Genomic DNA, 14,787 nt, shown 5'->3' with positions numbered 1-14,787 from the left:
AAAGCTTCTGGCTCCCTGCAGGGCCACAGGCTCAGGCACTTGCAGGCTCAGCAACTCCCACACGCAGCTCGGCACCTTCTCCCTGGGGGGGGAGGAGACAGGATGAAGGGGGGGGGAACGGAAGGCACCTCCAGAAGTTCTCCACCCCTCCATCCTGGATGGGGCTGGCCCAGCTCCAGTCCCGTTGCCTCTCTTTCCCCCCCCGGGGCACTGGCCTACCTAAGCCTGGCCGCATGGTTCCCCCCCCTCCCCCACCCAGCCTTGAAAGCTGGGCAGGGGAGAAGATGCTCCTCTGCTGAAAGCGGAACCACAAAGAGGAAGTCCTTCTGGGAGTCCTTGCTTTTATCCCCTTGTGTCCTCAGAGGCATGTCCAACCCCTCAGTGGCCACTCCAGGTGCCAACATTCAAACCTGACCACTGACTGGTTTGACCACAGCTTCCTGAAAAACTCACTTCCCCTCAAACCAAGACACCAACCCAGTGCATCCCTTGAAATCGTGTCCTTTTGCTGGTGCAGCATGAAACAAAGACTTAGGCATGTGTACAGATCTGTGCTAAAATATTACCTCTGGTCTACCACCAAAAATGTCACCTGCCCTTGCAGCAATTCTGAATGGCCAATGTCAGCCAGACAAAGCCCCTGAAGGGCCTTTGTTGCCTTCTGCAAAGCAGAGGGGACACTACAGCCTGAGCCCTTGCTGCTCAGATGTACCCCATGGATGCGTGGCCTGAGCCAGTGGCACCTTTCCTTAGGTGCTGTGAGAGTGCAGAGAGAGACTGTGTCTGACTTTTGCCTGGTGCAAAGTTGGGCTGAGGTTCTGCTGCTCCCACATCCCTCCCCATCACCATCTGTTTTGCTCTGGGAAACATGGATTCAGCCTTTGAATAACATCAAGGAAAAACCACAAAAAGCTACTTTGGTTCTGAAATAAAACTGATGGTTCATGGTTTGTTTGCACCTAGCTGCTTTAATGTTGTGTTTGTGTGACTACCTTCACTGATTAAAATGAACCAACCTCATCTTTTCTTCTTTTAACTGAGCACCATTTTCTTTCCCTTTCTTCCAGGGAACTGATTGCAAAGTTGAAGTCTCAGTTTTTACAGCAGCTTGCCAGAGTACATCTGCAGCCACAGCTCTGCTGTTCAGAATGACACCCTTTGCTGTAATGGACAAGAAGTCATGGAGAGGTGAATCCCATCTCCATTGCCCTCCATCTCCCCCATCCTAGTTATCTTTTGTTAACCAGGCACAGGAGCAGTCTGACCAGGATATGACTTGCTCCCTTAAGGACTTTGTGCAGAAGTGTCCAGCTGCACTGCAGCTCAGATGGATGTGTGATGTCTGCACAGAGAGAAGTGGTTGTGTGTTGCCCTCCACTGAGTTTTCTACATAGCAAAAACTCTGCATCCATGATAGGATTTGGTCAGGGTGGGCCAGAGACAGGAGAGCAGTAGCAGCTTGACATTGCTCCCATGGGAGAGTGCACCATAGTCCAGGGATGGCTCCTCTACAGCAGCAGCAAGAGCATTGCCCCCATGCACTGCATGGGGTGGGGATGTCTCCAGCCAGGCTCCATGCAGTGGTAGCAGGACAGCGTGATTGGCATCCCCTGCCCCATTCAGAGAGGGTCAAGGAAGACTCCCTTGTTGAAATTCTCCTTGCTATGCCTCTCAGCTGGAGGAGGTGAGGACCACTGAACTCTGGTGGTGCCACTGCTGCCCTTTGACCACCTTCCCACCACTAAGTCCTGGTTGTCCTCACTGGATGGAGCCATTCACACCAAGGTCCAGCTTGTGCTATGGCTACTTTGCCTTGCCTCATTAGCCATTTTGGAGGATATACTGGTGGTGATCGAGGTTAACAGAGGCAGGCACGTGCAGGATTCATACCATAAAGAGGAAGGGTTAAAAGAAATGGAGATTTTTCTTGCAAAAAATGCCCTTTGGGAACATTAAATAATGTGGAAATAGAACTTGGAAATGTTTTTTATAATTATACATGTCTCCTGTAATCACTCTACTTTGCAAAGCATCCTTTGCTATTAAGTAGTTTGCAAAAGGGAAGAAATAGAAATAAAATCAGGAAGTGGTGAAATGTTGAGATATTAATTATGACTTCTTGACCAGTAACTTTAGGTGGTAATTAGCCTGTACTTGCAATACTGACCTGAAACACTGAATAGACCAAAATAGCATCAAACTGTATTTTGAAAAAAAATTACTCAACATCTAAGATCACATGCTTAGTAAAATGTACTTGTGTTGTCTAGTGAAAAATGTGTCCTCTATTGGTACTTATTTCTGGAAAATCTTGAGTTTCCATGCCTGAGACATTCAATTGGAAAGAAAAAGATTATTTCAATATTATCTCACTGATTGTTAATTAAAACTTCTAAAGCAGGGCTATAAACACTGCAGCTCTGGAGAGGGGAATCTAGGGTGAGGTCTTGGCTTGTAACAGTTCACTGGGGTCATGGCCAGTGGCCCTCGTCTGGGTCCTGCTGATGCCACAGCTGGATGAAGTGGTAGCAATGGAAGGGTGTTGAGTCCAGATCCTCCAGCAAATGTAAGTTCAGAGCTATTTGCAGATTAAACATGACTTCAGGTAATAAATGGCCTTCAGCTTTCTGTTAAGAATACCAGGGGACCATCGTGGGCACAATATGGCACATCACGTAGATGCCATGGCATGCAGGGGGGCAAGGCAGGGAGAGGATAAATTCTGTGCATGAAGGGGACACCAAGATTTCAGCCCTGGCTGTTGAGTTAAGGAATAAATCCTCTACTGCGCTTGAAGAGCGTGTGCCTTTCCACTCCTCTCCTTGCCCCTTCTGATCTGTTGCACAGATGTTGCCACCTCTGCCAGCTCCTATGAAATATTAGTGACAGTTCCCTTGCAGGCAGATATTAGAGATTTTTTTGCTGTGAGCAAGAAAACCTCAGCTAAATAAAGCCGAGCTAAGATAATGGTCAAGGGTGCTCTTCTCCCAGGACTCACTTGCAGAATGTTTCAAGTACAAGCAAACATAGTTAAAATGATCTCTAAGCTGGCTGCTTCATGTGCTTGGACTTCCCAGCTTGGCATCTCTTTTAGGGTGCCTGGGAGGATTCCTGAAAATCAGGAGCATATAAGGTAACAGTGCTTGAGTACCCCAAGCTGCCAGTTTCTTTATTTCAGTGTTTTCCCCAAGAGGGACCCAAGCAGCTGTTCATGGTGTAGCAGCTCTTACTCAAGCTGTTCTGAGAATGTGTGTTATGTACTGGAGAAATTCTGTTCTCCTGCTGGACTAGTGTGTGTCTGTTGGTGATCAGACGCCATCTTGCCATTTTTTGCAAGAAATTTGGTGTGGTTTGAATATCTAGTATTAATTTCAGGGTGCTGTCCTGGTGCTTGTCTCACATATATGGTGGCTGCCAGAAAGAAGGATGGTGGAGACATGGTGGGATGGTTCCTGTTGGCATGGAAGGGTACAGGCTCTTTGAAAGGACAAGCGGGAGAGACAAGGATGGGGTGTCTATGCCAGTGACCAGCTGGAGTGCCTGAAGTTCCACCTGGGGATGGATGAGGAGCTGGCCAAGAGCTTTTGGGTCAGGATTAAAGGGAGGGCAGAGACAGGTGATGTTACAGTTTAGCTCTGCTTCAAGCCACCCGACCTGGAAGACTGGGTGGATGAGGCCCTTTATAGACAGACATGAGCAGCCTCACATTCACAAGCCCTGGCCCTCGTGAGTGGCTTCAACCCTGGTCTCTGTTGGAGGGACAACACAGCAGGGCATAAGCAATCCCTGGGTTCCTGGATAAACTAGAAAGCTCCTGCTGAATCTGCTGGTCAGATGAAGACTAGGGCAGAGTGATGGTTGGGTGGATCCTATGCTTCCATGTGTTTCCATGTCTGGTGCTGTGTGGGCAATGGATAAAACTGTTTGAACATTGTTTGGTCTGTAAGGTTGGTGTGAGCATCTGTATGAGCATGTCCAGAATTTGATCATGTTCTTGAAGGGACTGTGGCTATTTACCTCTTGCATTTCTAATGTAGTGCCCGAGTGTTCATTAAGTTAGAAAAGAGCTCTACTGATTTATCCATTTCCAGACCTCCCTGTCATGACAAAATTTGTTAGTTATTCTAAGCCCTTTTCCTATAACGTTAAATCAAGCCTGGAATAGCAACTTCACAGCCCTTGCCAGTGTGCCCAAGGACTTGATAATATCAACAATGTGTATCTTGCTATTTGATGCAAACAGTCCCTTCTGCACCCTGCAGTCCTTCTCCTGTGGTTTTTCTGGCTTGGTATTTACTCTGTCCTGTTTATCCCAGTGCTTTGTTACCCACAGGCAATGAGAGTGTCTCTCCTCCCCATGGACTGGATGTGCTCAATGCCTTTCCACTGGGTCTCACTTCCCAATTTGAGCCTTGAACCATCCTCTGCCTCCTCCTTGCTCTTAAGCCCCTCTGCCCTGACTGAAGGTGGCATGCTTGGGGCTCCAGTGCAGTGCAGCTGGCTGGAGTATTTTATCCTGCTTTTAATCCCTTGTTTTTTTAACTGAATCTTACTTTGTGATCACTTGCTTCTCCACGTTGGCCTATCTAATGGCAAGAATTCATTCTCCTTCCTGAGGTTTGATCTGTGGGTTAATAGTTTGTCATCCCTATTGTGGATTTAGGACATGGTGCCTTGAAATGACTGCTTGCAAACAGTGGCAACCACACAAGAAAGGTTGCTTTTTCTGTAATACAGAACAGTGCCTTGTGTCTTTTGCTGACCTGTTGCATGGTTGAAAAACATAAGCTGAAGTGAGAAGAAAAAATAAAAGGCAACACATTCTTGTTTTTCACACTTTTCAGAGTGTGCAAAAACACACTGTGCTTTTACGGGATGCCACAAAGGTTCATAGCAAAAGCCACAAGTAGCACATTTCACGACTTGCAAAGAGCTTGTTGAGGGGTCATGGTGCTTGGGAGTTTGTGGTAGCTGAGGACCAGACCTGCTGGATCTTCCTCTGTCTGTGTGCATCCCTGTGCACCTCTTTGCAGCTTTCCTGGGCTCAGTTCCAGGCACTTCCCTGAAACAGGCATGTAGGCAGGGTGGATGTGCAACAGCTTAAACCTGCCTAAGCGAGGGTTTCTGTGATGCCCCTCCTTTCTTCTGTCTTCATGCCCCATCCTCTCACCAGACCTCCTGCTGGTGATGTTAGGTGGTGAAATGCTGTCCAGCCTCTTATCCTTATCTCCATCTCAAGTAGAGAAAAAACAGAGGTCGATTCTTATCACCGAAGTCCTGACTGAGTAATTAGCTCATTCAAAGCCTTCAGCTTAAGTCAAGTAGGTGTTGAGATATCAAACTCACCTTAGTTTCTATGGAGGCTCAGCACTGGAATCTCAAAGGTGATTTGAACTTTATATATGGTATCAGGGTTTTGCAACATTTAATACTAAAAGCCTATTAAATCTCGATTCTCAGAGTTTAATAATCTGCTTACATGAGTATATTCTTTTCAAGCTGTTCTGAATAGAATGAAAGCAACATCTGCCCACTGCAAAACTTGTAAGCACATTAAGCTTTACTGTTAGATGCTGCCATTTCCAAATTTCTCAAGACAAAGGCGTACATTAATCTAAATCACAAGCATAACATTTCTTTGTACCAATTCAAAATTAATATATTTTTAGCACCTTGCCAGATTCTCTTCTTCAAGCTAGAAGTCCCATATTTCCCTGCTGTTGCCAACGTACTGTGGTTTGTTGTAATCATACAAATCATAAACAATGAAAGCACAATTGGAAGCAAGACAGAAAAATGAGATTCTGTAATTGGAACAAAGGAAATTCCATGCCAGCAATAACCCTTTAGTTCATGAAGGGTTTTGTTATTTCTGGCAGTGCTGCAAAATATCTGATCCAATGGAATGCCCAAAGAGGGGGCTGTATAGCTTTCCAAGCACATAAAACACAGCTTTGTAGCAAGTATAAGCTATAATGAAAGGATAGTAGGCAAATTCAGTGGGTTATTGAGTGGCCATGTTTGTTTCCAGAGTATTTCAGAAATTAAGATCATGAATCTTCTTCTATCCTGCTGCTTGGTCTCAGGTTTAGCCAATTTTCCCATAATCTATTTGTCTTGAACTGAAATAAGAATAGCAGGAGACTTCAGGCTGTCTATAAACTCCCATTGTTTTGCTATGAATATTACAGTTTTTGCTGCTCCTTCTGAAGTCCCATCTCCCTGAGACCTCACATTTATGACCAAGCCATCATCTGCAGCACACTCATTGGCTGTAGAGATTTGTGTGGGGCAAATGGGAAGAAGTAGCACTTCTCTTGGCAGGGAACTGACAGCAGGATCCAAGGGTGCTCTCAGAGGCTTCCAGGTGTTGATATTTGGAAATCCAGCAGAAAATGGTTCCTTTTTCATTAGGTGAGAACACTCCCCACTGAGAGCGTTGGATCCTCTATCACCGCGGGGCCTGACAGTAAGAAAGGGACTCCACAGACATTTTCTGAGTTGCGAAGCAGATCAGGGCCTGAAGCAGGAACTTCCGAAGTTTATTTACAAAGTCACTTATATACATTTCCTATAATATCCATGGACTGGAGGATGGAATCCCCACCTCCTAATCCACACTGGCCAAGCTAACTGTCAGTCACCTTTTCTCCTCCCAACTAGAAATATGTAAACAATGAAAGACAGTTAGCAAAACATGGCCAGTGTTTACATTAACAAGCGGGAGAGAAGCTGCACATTCTCTTTCAATATGAGCGCTTGGCAAACCAGGAAAACCTCATGGCAACAATCCTCCTGGTTGCTTTTGAAGCAGCTTGTTTGGAGCTGATGGTGGTGTAAATTGACTGCAGCATCACGAGCTCTGCAATGACTGCAAGGACTCTCTGCAAGCAAGCAAACAAAGCCAAGAAGGCACCTGAGAGCCATACACTCCACCTCTCCCCTGCCTCTTGCAGTCCCATGAAACAGACGCCTGCATATGCTCATGGAATGATGGGGACACGAAACCCATATGGAAGAGAACAGCTGGGGTGGACCTGCACCCCACACCCAGCCCATGTCTGGGATGAGGTATGACTGACCAGATGTCTTTGGACAATCTGTCTTTAGAGAGGAAACTATCAGGGAAAGAATTGTCACCTCTTCTTGGAGGCTTGTGGGCACATCCAGCAGTTACACCCTGACCACAGGGCAGGATGAGTGGGTTGGAAACAGCTTTTCAAGCCTTTTGGCCCCCCAATGCTTCCACTGGTAATGTGACACTGAGGTTGTCTCACTAAACCAGAAATTTGCAGTGTGAGAGAGTAAAATGTTAGCTTCACCACTGCATCCACCTTTACTGACCCGTGAAAACCAGCTGGAGGTAAGAGCTGGGTTCCTGTAAGGAGGGGGGGGGGAGTTGGAGGCAAAACTTTTCTTCTCTTTCTCCCTTTTTTTATCTCTTTTGCCTCCTGTGTGGTGAGGACTCAGTGTTACCAGTCCACATGATCTGTAGTAAGTCACATCTTGAAATGTAGAGCAGCTTTGGGGGTCTGGGGGAATGTTGCTCTCTCAAACTCAGTTATTACTCTTGTGCAATGAAATCTGTTTTGTCCCCCGCCCACTCTCTCTGACAAGTATAATTCAGTGAACACAGGTAGTAGAGAGAGAGCTTGTGAGGGACTGTGCTGCTTAAACTGGAGATGCGTTTCAATAATTTGCAACTGGAAGGCAGGCATAAATTAATTATTATTTGAATGACATACTTTCCTTTTTCTAAAAGGTGTAATTCTTTATGCTTGACTTACAGGGTTACTTTCTCTAAATCACATGTCAGGCTATTGTAGTAACTCATCTCAAAGCCTGGCAGGGCTGAGTAGGATTAACACACATTTTACACTCATTGCCATGTATTTAAAAAACATTTGTCAATGTCCTGGGGTGACAGGACATTTTCATGCTTTGTATCCCAAATCGTGTGTTTCTGTTCCCATGTTCTCAGTTTGTTTTGTCTATAGCTGAGCCCCTCCCCCGGCTGCTTGCTTTTGGCTTGCTTGCTGCTAGCTTTAGGCTGCTTTGCTGGCTTTGCTCTCTTGCTTTCTGCTTTTTTGCTTGTTTTTTGCCATTTTTCTGCTTTTGTGTTCCCCCTTCTTTCCTTCCTCCCCTTCCCTGAAGACATCGTACCTGCTTCGGGCCCTGATTCGGGAACGTCAAGGGACCCCCCCCCCCGGAGTCTGCACCTGAGAAAAGCTTTGGCACCCTCCCCAGCAGAGACTGCTCACCCTCTCTTGGACTGGTGAAAACATTTGTTGTCATCTCGGACTGTTTTTCTTGTGTTGGGGAGTGTTTTTTTCGTTGTTTCTCAATAAACAAGTTTTTTCCACTTTTCCTCTGAGGAAATTCCTCCTGAACCCGGTGGTGGGGGAGGGAGTTGTGGAGATTTTCCCCTAATTTTGTCCTAAACCAGGACAAACATTTTTGGTGGCCCGTACGGGGAGGCGATCATCCAAAGTGCAAAAAACTTTAATAATATTTTGGTTTCAGTTGTTTTGTGGGCATATTGGTATGTCTCTTTTTGAAGGTATAATGTCATTTGCAGTGAAAGCCTGCCTCTATTTCTGGTCATTAGGGTTCTTTGAAGTTTTAATACATTTGTGGTCCCTAAGTTTATTTTCTTATCCAGAAATAGCTCCGGTATTGTCCCTAATGCGTAGCTTTTGTAGCAGTGGGACACTAACCAGAATATTTATCGGGCTGGGCTTGGTTGTGATGATTTGCAAGAGGTTTATAAAAATGTTGCTATCGGTTCCAGGAATGTATGGTTCATGGTTGTGGTTGTGTACTCAGTTTGTTAGGGGAGAAGCAGGGGAGGAGGCTTTTCAGCCTTTGCTTTCCTTCTTCTCCTCCGAATTGTTTACATCTCTATTAGAAAATGTTTGGTCCTCCCTGACTGCCAAGGACACCATCTTTCTGGCATTTAATTTAGTAAGCTTTCTTTATACTGTCTGCAGTTTATATAAGATGAAGGCTGAGATTTCTAGAGGGGCTGGTGAGACTCCTGATTTAGGAGTGAAACCAAGGGTGAAGAATTCTGAGTGGTGTGGGAAATGGGAGGATATGGGCCAAATTTTAAAGGAGTTTTCTGATCCTGTAGTTTGGGACTTTCCATCTGAACAAATTCAGAACCCAGCTGAGGTGGTAAAGTATCTGAGAGAGAGGTGCCATGTTAACACTAAGGAGGAAAGGATCCTTGCAGTGAGCTGGGCCCTGGCACATGCTTATCGCACCCTGCTAGATACTGTAGGGCAGCAGATAGAGGAAAGGGAACAGGGAGATAAATTAGTTACTGTCCCAGTCACTCAGGCTGCAGCAAACATCCCAGGCTCCAGGCCAGTAGTTAAACCAGACAGTAAGCCCCAACCAATGGCTGTTGCTGCAAATACAAAAGGTGGAAAGTGCAAAAGCAAGACTGACCGAAGGGTGGAGGATGATGATGATCCAAGAGAAGGACCATCACCAACATCAGAGACCACAGCAAGTGGCACAGATTCCGGAGCCAATATCGATTCCTTCTCCCTGAAGGACCTTCGAGGCCTAAGGAAGGATTATAGGCGACAGCCCGATGAGTCTATAATTAGTTGGCTAGTCCGCCTTTGGGATGCGGCAGGGGAGGCTACCATTCTGGATGGCACTGAAGCGAGGCATTTAGGATCCCTGTCACATGATCCTGTCATCGACCAAGGCATGATGAGGAGGGCTAGCCCTCACAGCCTCTGGAAACGGGTCCTAGACAGCGTAGCACAAAGATACCTGTGTGCAGATGACCTCTATATTCAGCAGACACGGTGGAAGACCATAGAACAGGGGATCCAATGCCTGAGGGAGATGGCAGTGGTAGAGATCATTTTTTCAGATGACATAACAACTAGGAATCCGGACTTCGTACCGTGCACACCTGTAATGTGGAGGAAACTTGTGCACCTTGGGCCACCTGAATACGCTTCTGCTCTAGCAATAATGAAGCGGGATGAGATATATGAGACTGTGCTCGATATGGCAAAGAAGCTTCGGGCATATGCGGATGCTGTACATGGCCCGACTCATGCCAGAATTGCAGCTGTGGAAACACGACTGCAGAAATTAGAAGATAAAATAGAGGAAAGTCGTAAGAAACTCAGGGAAGAGATTAAGGAGGACCTCCTCCAAATCTCAGCTGTACAAATTAGAGGCCCTAGTATCCAACGCAGACGTTCCCTTGTTGAGGAGAGAAGGTACACCCCACGAGCTGAGTTGTGGTTCTTCCTACGTGAGTCTGGAGAAAACATGAGGAGATGGGATGGGAAGCCTACTGCTGCTCTGGCACAACGGGTGCGTGAATTGAAGGAAGGTAAGAAAAGAGAAGCAGCTCCAGTTGCCCATAGTCGAACTGTCAGGCATAATGATGACGATGCCTTGTCCGATCCCCTTGAAGGAACCTCCAAGACATATGTCTCAGGAAAGAAGGATAACCAGGCTTAGAGGGGCCCTGCCTCTAGCCAGGTAGAGGTTAGGGAAAACCGAGTTTTTTGGACAGTATGGGTTCTATGGCCTGGCACATCAGAGCCACAGAAATATAAAGCTTTGGTTGATACTGGTTCCCAGTGTACCCTAATGCCATTGGAACATGAGGGAACAGAACCTATTTCCATTGCCGGTGTGACAGGGGGATCACAAGAATTGACCCTATTGGAAGCCAAGGTGAGCCTGACCGGGAAGGAGTGGCAGGAACATCCGATTGTGACTGGCCCAGAGGCTCTGTGTATTCTGGGCATAGACTATCTCAGGAATGGCTATTACAAAGACACTAAGGGGTTCAGATGGGCTTTTGGAATAGCTGCCGTGGAGGCAGAGGGCATTAAGAAATTGAACACCTTGCCTGGACTGTCAGAGAACCCATCTGCAGTAAGACTCCTGAAGGTAGAAGAGCAACGAGTACCTGTTGCCACCTCAACAGTGCATCGCCGGCAGTATCGAACAAATCGAGATGCTGTGATCCCCATTCACAAGATGATCCGAGAGCTGGAGAGCCAAGGGGTGGTTAGTAAAACCCACTCACCCTTCAACAGTCCCATCTGGCCTGTGCGTAAATCTGAAGGAGAATGGAGACTGACTGTGGACTATCGTGGCTTGAATGAAGTGACTCCACCGCTGAGCGCCGCTGTGCCGGACATGCTGGAACTCCAGTACGAGCTGGAGTCCAAGGCAGCAAAGTGGTATGCCACAATCGACATCGCTAATGCATTTTTCTCCATTCCTCTGGCTGCAGAATGCAGGCCTCAGTTTGCTTTCACCTGGAGGGGCGTGCAGTACACCTGGAACCGACTGCCCCAGGGGTGGAAGCACAGTCCTACCATCTGTCATGGACTGATCCAGACTACACTAGAAAAGGGTGAGGCTCCAGAACATCTACAGTACATTGATGACATCATTGTGTGGGGGAACACAGCAAGGGAAGTGTTTGACAAAGGAGAGAAAATCATCCAAATTCTCCTGGAAGCTGGCTTTGCCATTAAGAAAAGTAAAGTTAAGGGACCTGCTCGGGAGATCCAGTTCCTGGGAGTGAAGTGGCAAGATGGACGGCGCCAGATTCCTACTGATGTCATCAACAAAATCACAGCTATGTCCCCACCAACCAACAAGAAGGAAACACAAGCTTTCTTAGCTGCTATAGGTTTCTGGAGGATGCACATTCCTGAATATAGTCAGATTGTGAGCCCTCTTTACTTGGTTACCCGTAAGAAGAATGATTTCTATTGGGGCCCTGAACAGCAGCAAGCCTTTGCCCAGATCAAGCAGGAGATCGCTCATGCGGTAGCCCTTGGCCCAGTCAGGACAGGACCAGAGGTGAAGAACGTGCTCTATTCTGCAGCCGGGAACCATGGCCTGTCCTGGAGCCTTTGGCAGAAGGTGCCTGGTGAGACCCGAGGCCGACCACTGGGATTCTGGAGTCGGAGCTACAGAGGGTCTGAAGCCAACTACACCCCAACAGAGAAAGAAATCTTGGCCGCATATGAAGGAGTCCAAGCTGCTTCAGAAGTGATTGGTACCGAGGTGCAACTCTTCCTGGCACCTCGACTACCCGTGCTGGGGTGGATGTTTAGAGGAAAGGTTCCTTCCACCCACCATGCCACCAATGCTACATGGAGCAAGTGGATTGCCCTCATTACACAGCGCGCCCAAATTGGGAAACTAAATCGTCCTGGGATTTTGGAGGTAATTACAAATTGGCCTGAGGGTGAAAGCTTCAGTCTCACTGGTGAAGAGGGAGAAGAGCAAGTGACCCGTGCTGAAGAAGCTCCACCATATAACCAACTGCCGGCAGAAGACACATGCTACGCTCTTTTTACTGATGGTTCCTGTTGCCTTGTGGGGATGAACCAGAAGTGGAAAGCAGCCGTATGGAGCCCCACACGACAAGTTGCACAAGCTATCGAAGGAGAAGGTGGATCGAGTCAACTCGCGGAGCTCAAAGCCGTTCAGTTGGCCCTGGACATTGCTGAAGCAGAGAAGTGGCCAAAACTTTACCTTTATACTGATTCCTGGATGGTAGCCAATGCTCTGTGGGGATGGCTGAAGAGATGGAAGGAGGCGAACTGGCAGCACAGAGGAAAACCAATTTGGGCTGCTGAAGAATGGAAAGACATCGCTACCCGGTTAGAGAAACTACCTGTGAAGGTTCGCCATGTAGATGCCCATGTCCCTAGAAGCAGAGCTAATGAGGAGCAGCAGAACAATCAGCAGGTAGATCAGGCTGCAAAGATAGGGGAGTTGAAGATAGATCTTGACTGGGAGCACAAAGGAGAGCTGTTCCTAGCACGATGGGCCCATGATGCCTCAGGCCACCAGGGTAGAGATGCCACCTATAAGTGGGCACGAGACCGAGGGGTGGATCTAACCATGGACAGCATTTCTCAGGTTATTCATGACTGTGAGACGTGCTGCCATTAAACAGGCTAAGCGGGTGAAGCCCCTCTGGTATGGGGGGCGGTGGTCCAAGTACAAGTATGGGGAGGCCTGGCAGATTGATTACATCACGCTGCCTCAAACCCGCCAAGGCAAGCGCCATGTACTAACCATGGTAGAAGCCAGTACGGGATGGTTGGAAACCTACCCCGTGTCTCATGCTACAGCCCGCAACACCATCCTGGGCCTTGAAAAGCAGGTCCTTTGGAGGCATGGTACTCCTGAGAGGATTGAGTCAGACAATGGGACTCATTTTAAAAATAATCTTATTAACAACTGGGCTAGGGAACATGGCATCGAGTGGGTGTACCACATCCCCTACCATGCACCAGCTGCAGGTAAAGTGGAGAGGTACAATGGATTGTTAAAAACCACTTTGAAAGCACTGGGTGGGGGGTCTTTCAAGAACTGGGAGCAGCATTTAGCAAGAGCCACCTGGTTAGTTAACACTCGAGGTTCCACCAACCGAGCAGGTCCTGCCCAGTCTGAGCCCCTTAATATAGTAGATGGAGATAAAGTCCCAGTGGCCCATGTCAGAGGTTTGTTGGGGAAGACAGTATGGATTAATCCTGCCTTGAGTACAGGCAAACCCATTCGTGGGATTGTCTTTGCTCAAGGACCAGGTTATACCTGGTGGATAATGCAGAAAGATGGGACAACCCGTTGTGTACCTCAGGGAGATCTGATTGTGGGATGATATCATTGTTTGCTGAGCGTTACCACCATTGTCTGTATGTTAGATCATACAGATATGAGACAGAAGGAAACGTGAAAGTGTCAAAGGTCTGAGCAAGTAAGACGGAAGGAAATGTGTAAGTGTGGAAGGTTTGAGCAAGTGAGAAGAAAGTTTTTTCATTGTGTTCAGTAACATGTTCACGATATGGGATAAGGGGTGGAATGTCCTGGGGTGACAGGACATTTTCATGCTTTGTATCCCAAATCGTGTGTTTCTGTTCCCATGTTCTCAGTTTGTTTTGTCTATAGCTGAGCCCCTCCCCCGGCTGCTTGCTTTTGGCTTGCTTGCTGCTAGCTTTAGGCTGCTTTGCTGGCTTTGCTCTCTTGCTTTCTGCTTTTTTTGCTTGTTTTTTGCCATTTTTCTGCTTTTGTGTTCCCCCTTCTTTCCTTCCTCCCCTTCCCTGAAGACATCGTACCTGCTTCGGGCCCTGATTCGGGAACGTCAAGGGACCCCCCCCCGGAGTCTGCACCTGAGAAAAGCTTTGGCACCCTCCCCAGCAGAGACTGCTCACCCTCTCTTGGACTGGTGAAAACATTTGTTGTCATCTTGGACTGTTTTTCTTGTGTTGGGGAGTGTTTTTTTCGTTGTTTCTCAATAAACAAGTTTTTTCCACTTTTCCTCTGAGGAAATTCCTCCTGAACCCGGTGGTGGGGGAGGGAGTTGTGGAGATTTTCCCCTAATTTTGTCCTAAACCAGGACAGACACCTTGTCTTCTTTTCTCTGAAATGAAAGCTTGGAATGAGCTGCATTTAGACTCGAAAGATCAAACATTCTCAGAAGACATTTGTAGATGGTGGAAAGGAAAGGAGAGGAAAGGAGAGGAAAGGAGAGGAAAGGAGAGGAAAATCCCTCAATTTGACAGCATACTTTGGCATTTATGTCTGGTGAATGAGAAAAAGCAGAAAGGGTCTGCATTTGTACTATCCCCACAGAAAACTTCAGATTGTTGGTGTTTTCATAAGGTGGTTGTCTTTAAAGTAATTTTTAATGAGGGCTGTTTATCAGCATATTTAACAATGTGACGTTTGTGTTTGGAAAATACCACATCCCCAGCAAGAGCCCATACCCAG

The 14,787-nt window shown here is 47.1% G+C and overlaps 1 pseudogene; it reads left to right on the top strand.

The window, feature by feature from the left end:
* The window catches only part of LOC134565255 (glypican-3-like), a 201,268-nt pseudogene that overhangs the window by 68,273 nt on the left and 118,208 nt on the right, over nt 1–14,787 (top strand).

This window comes from Prinia subflava, assembly GCF_021018805.1.
Source record: "Prinia subflava isolate CZ2003 ecotype Zambia chromosome W unlocalized genomic scaffold, Cam_Psub_1.2 scaffold_43_NEW, whole genome shotgun sequence".
Lineage (NCBI taxonomy): Eukaryota > Metazoa > Chordata > Aves > Passeriformes > Cisticolidae > Prinia > Prinia subflava.
This window is presented reverse-complemented; position numbering and strand designations above follow the sequence as displayed.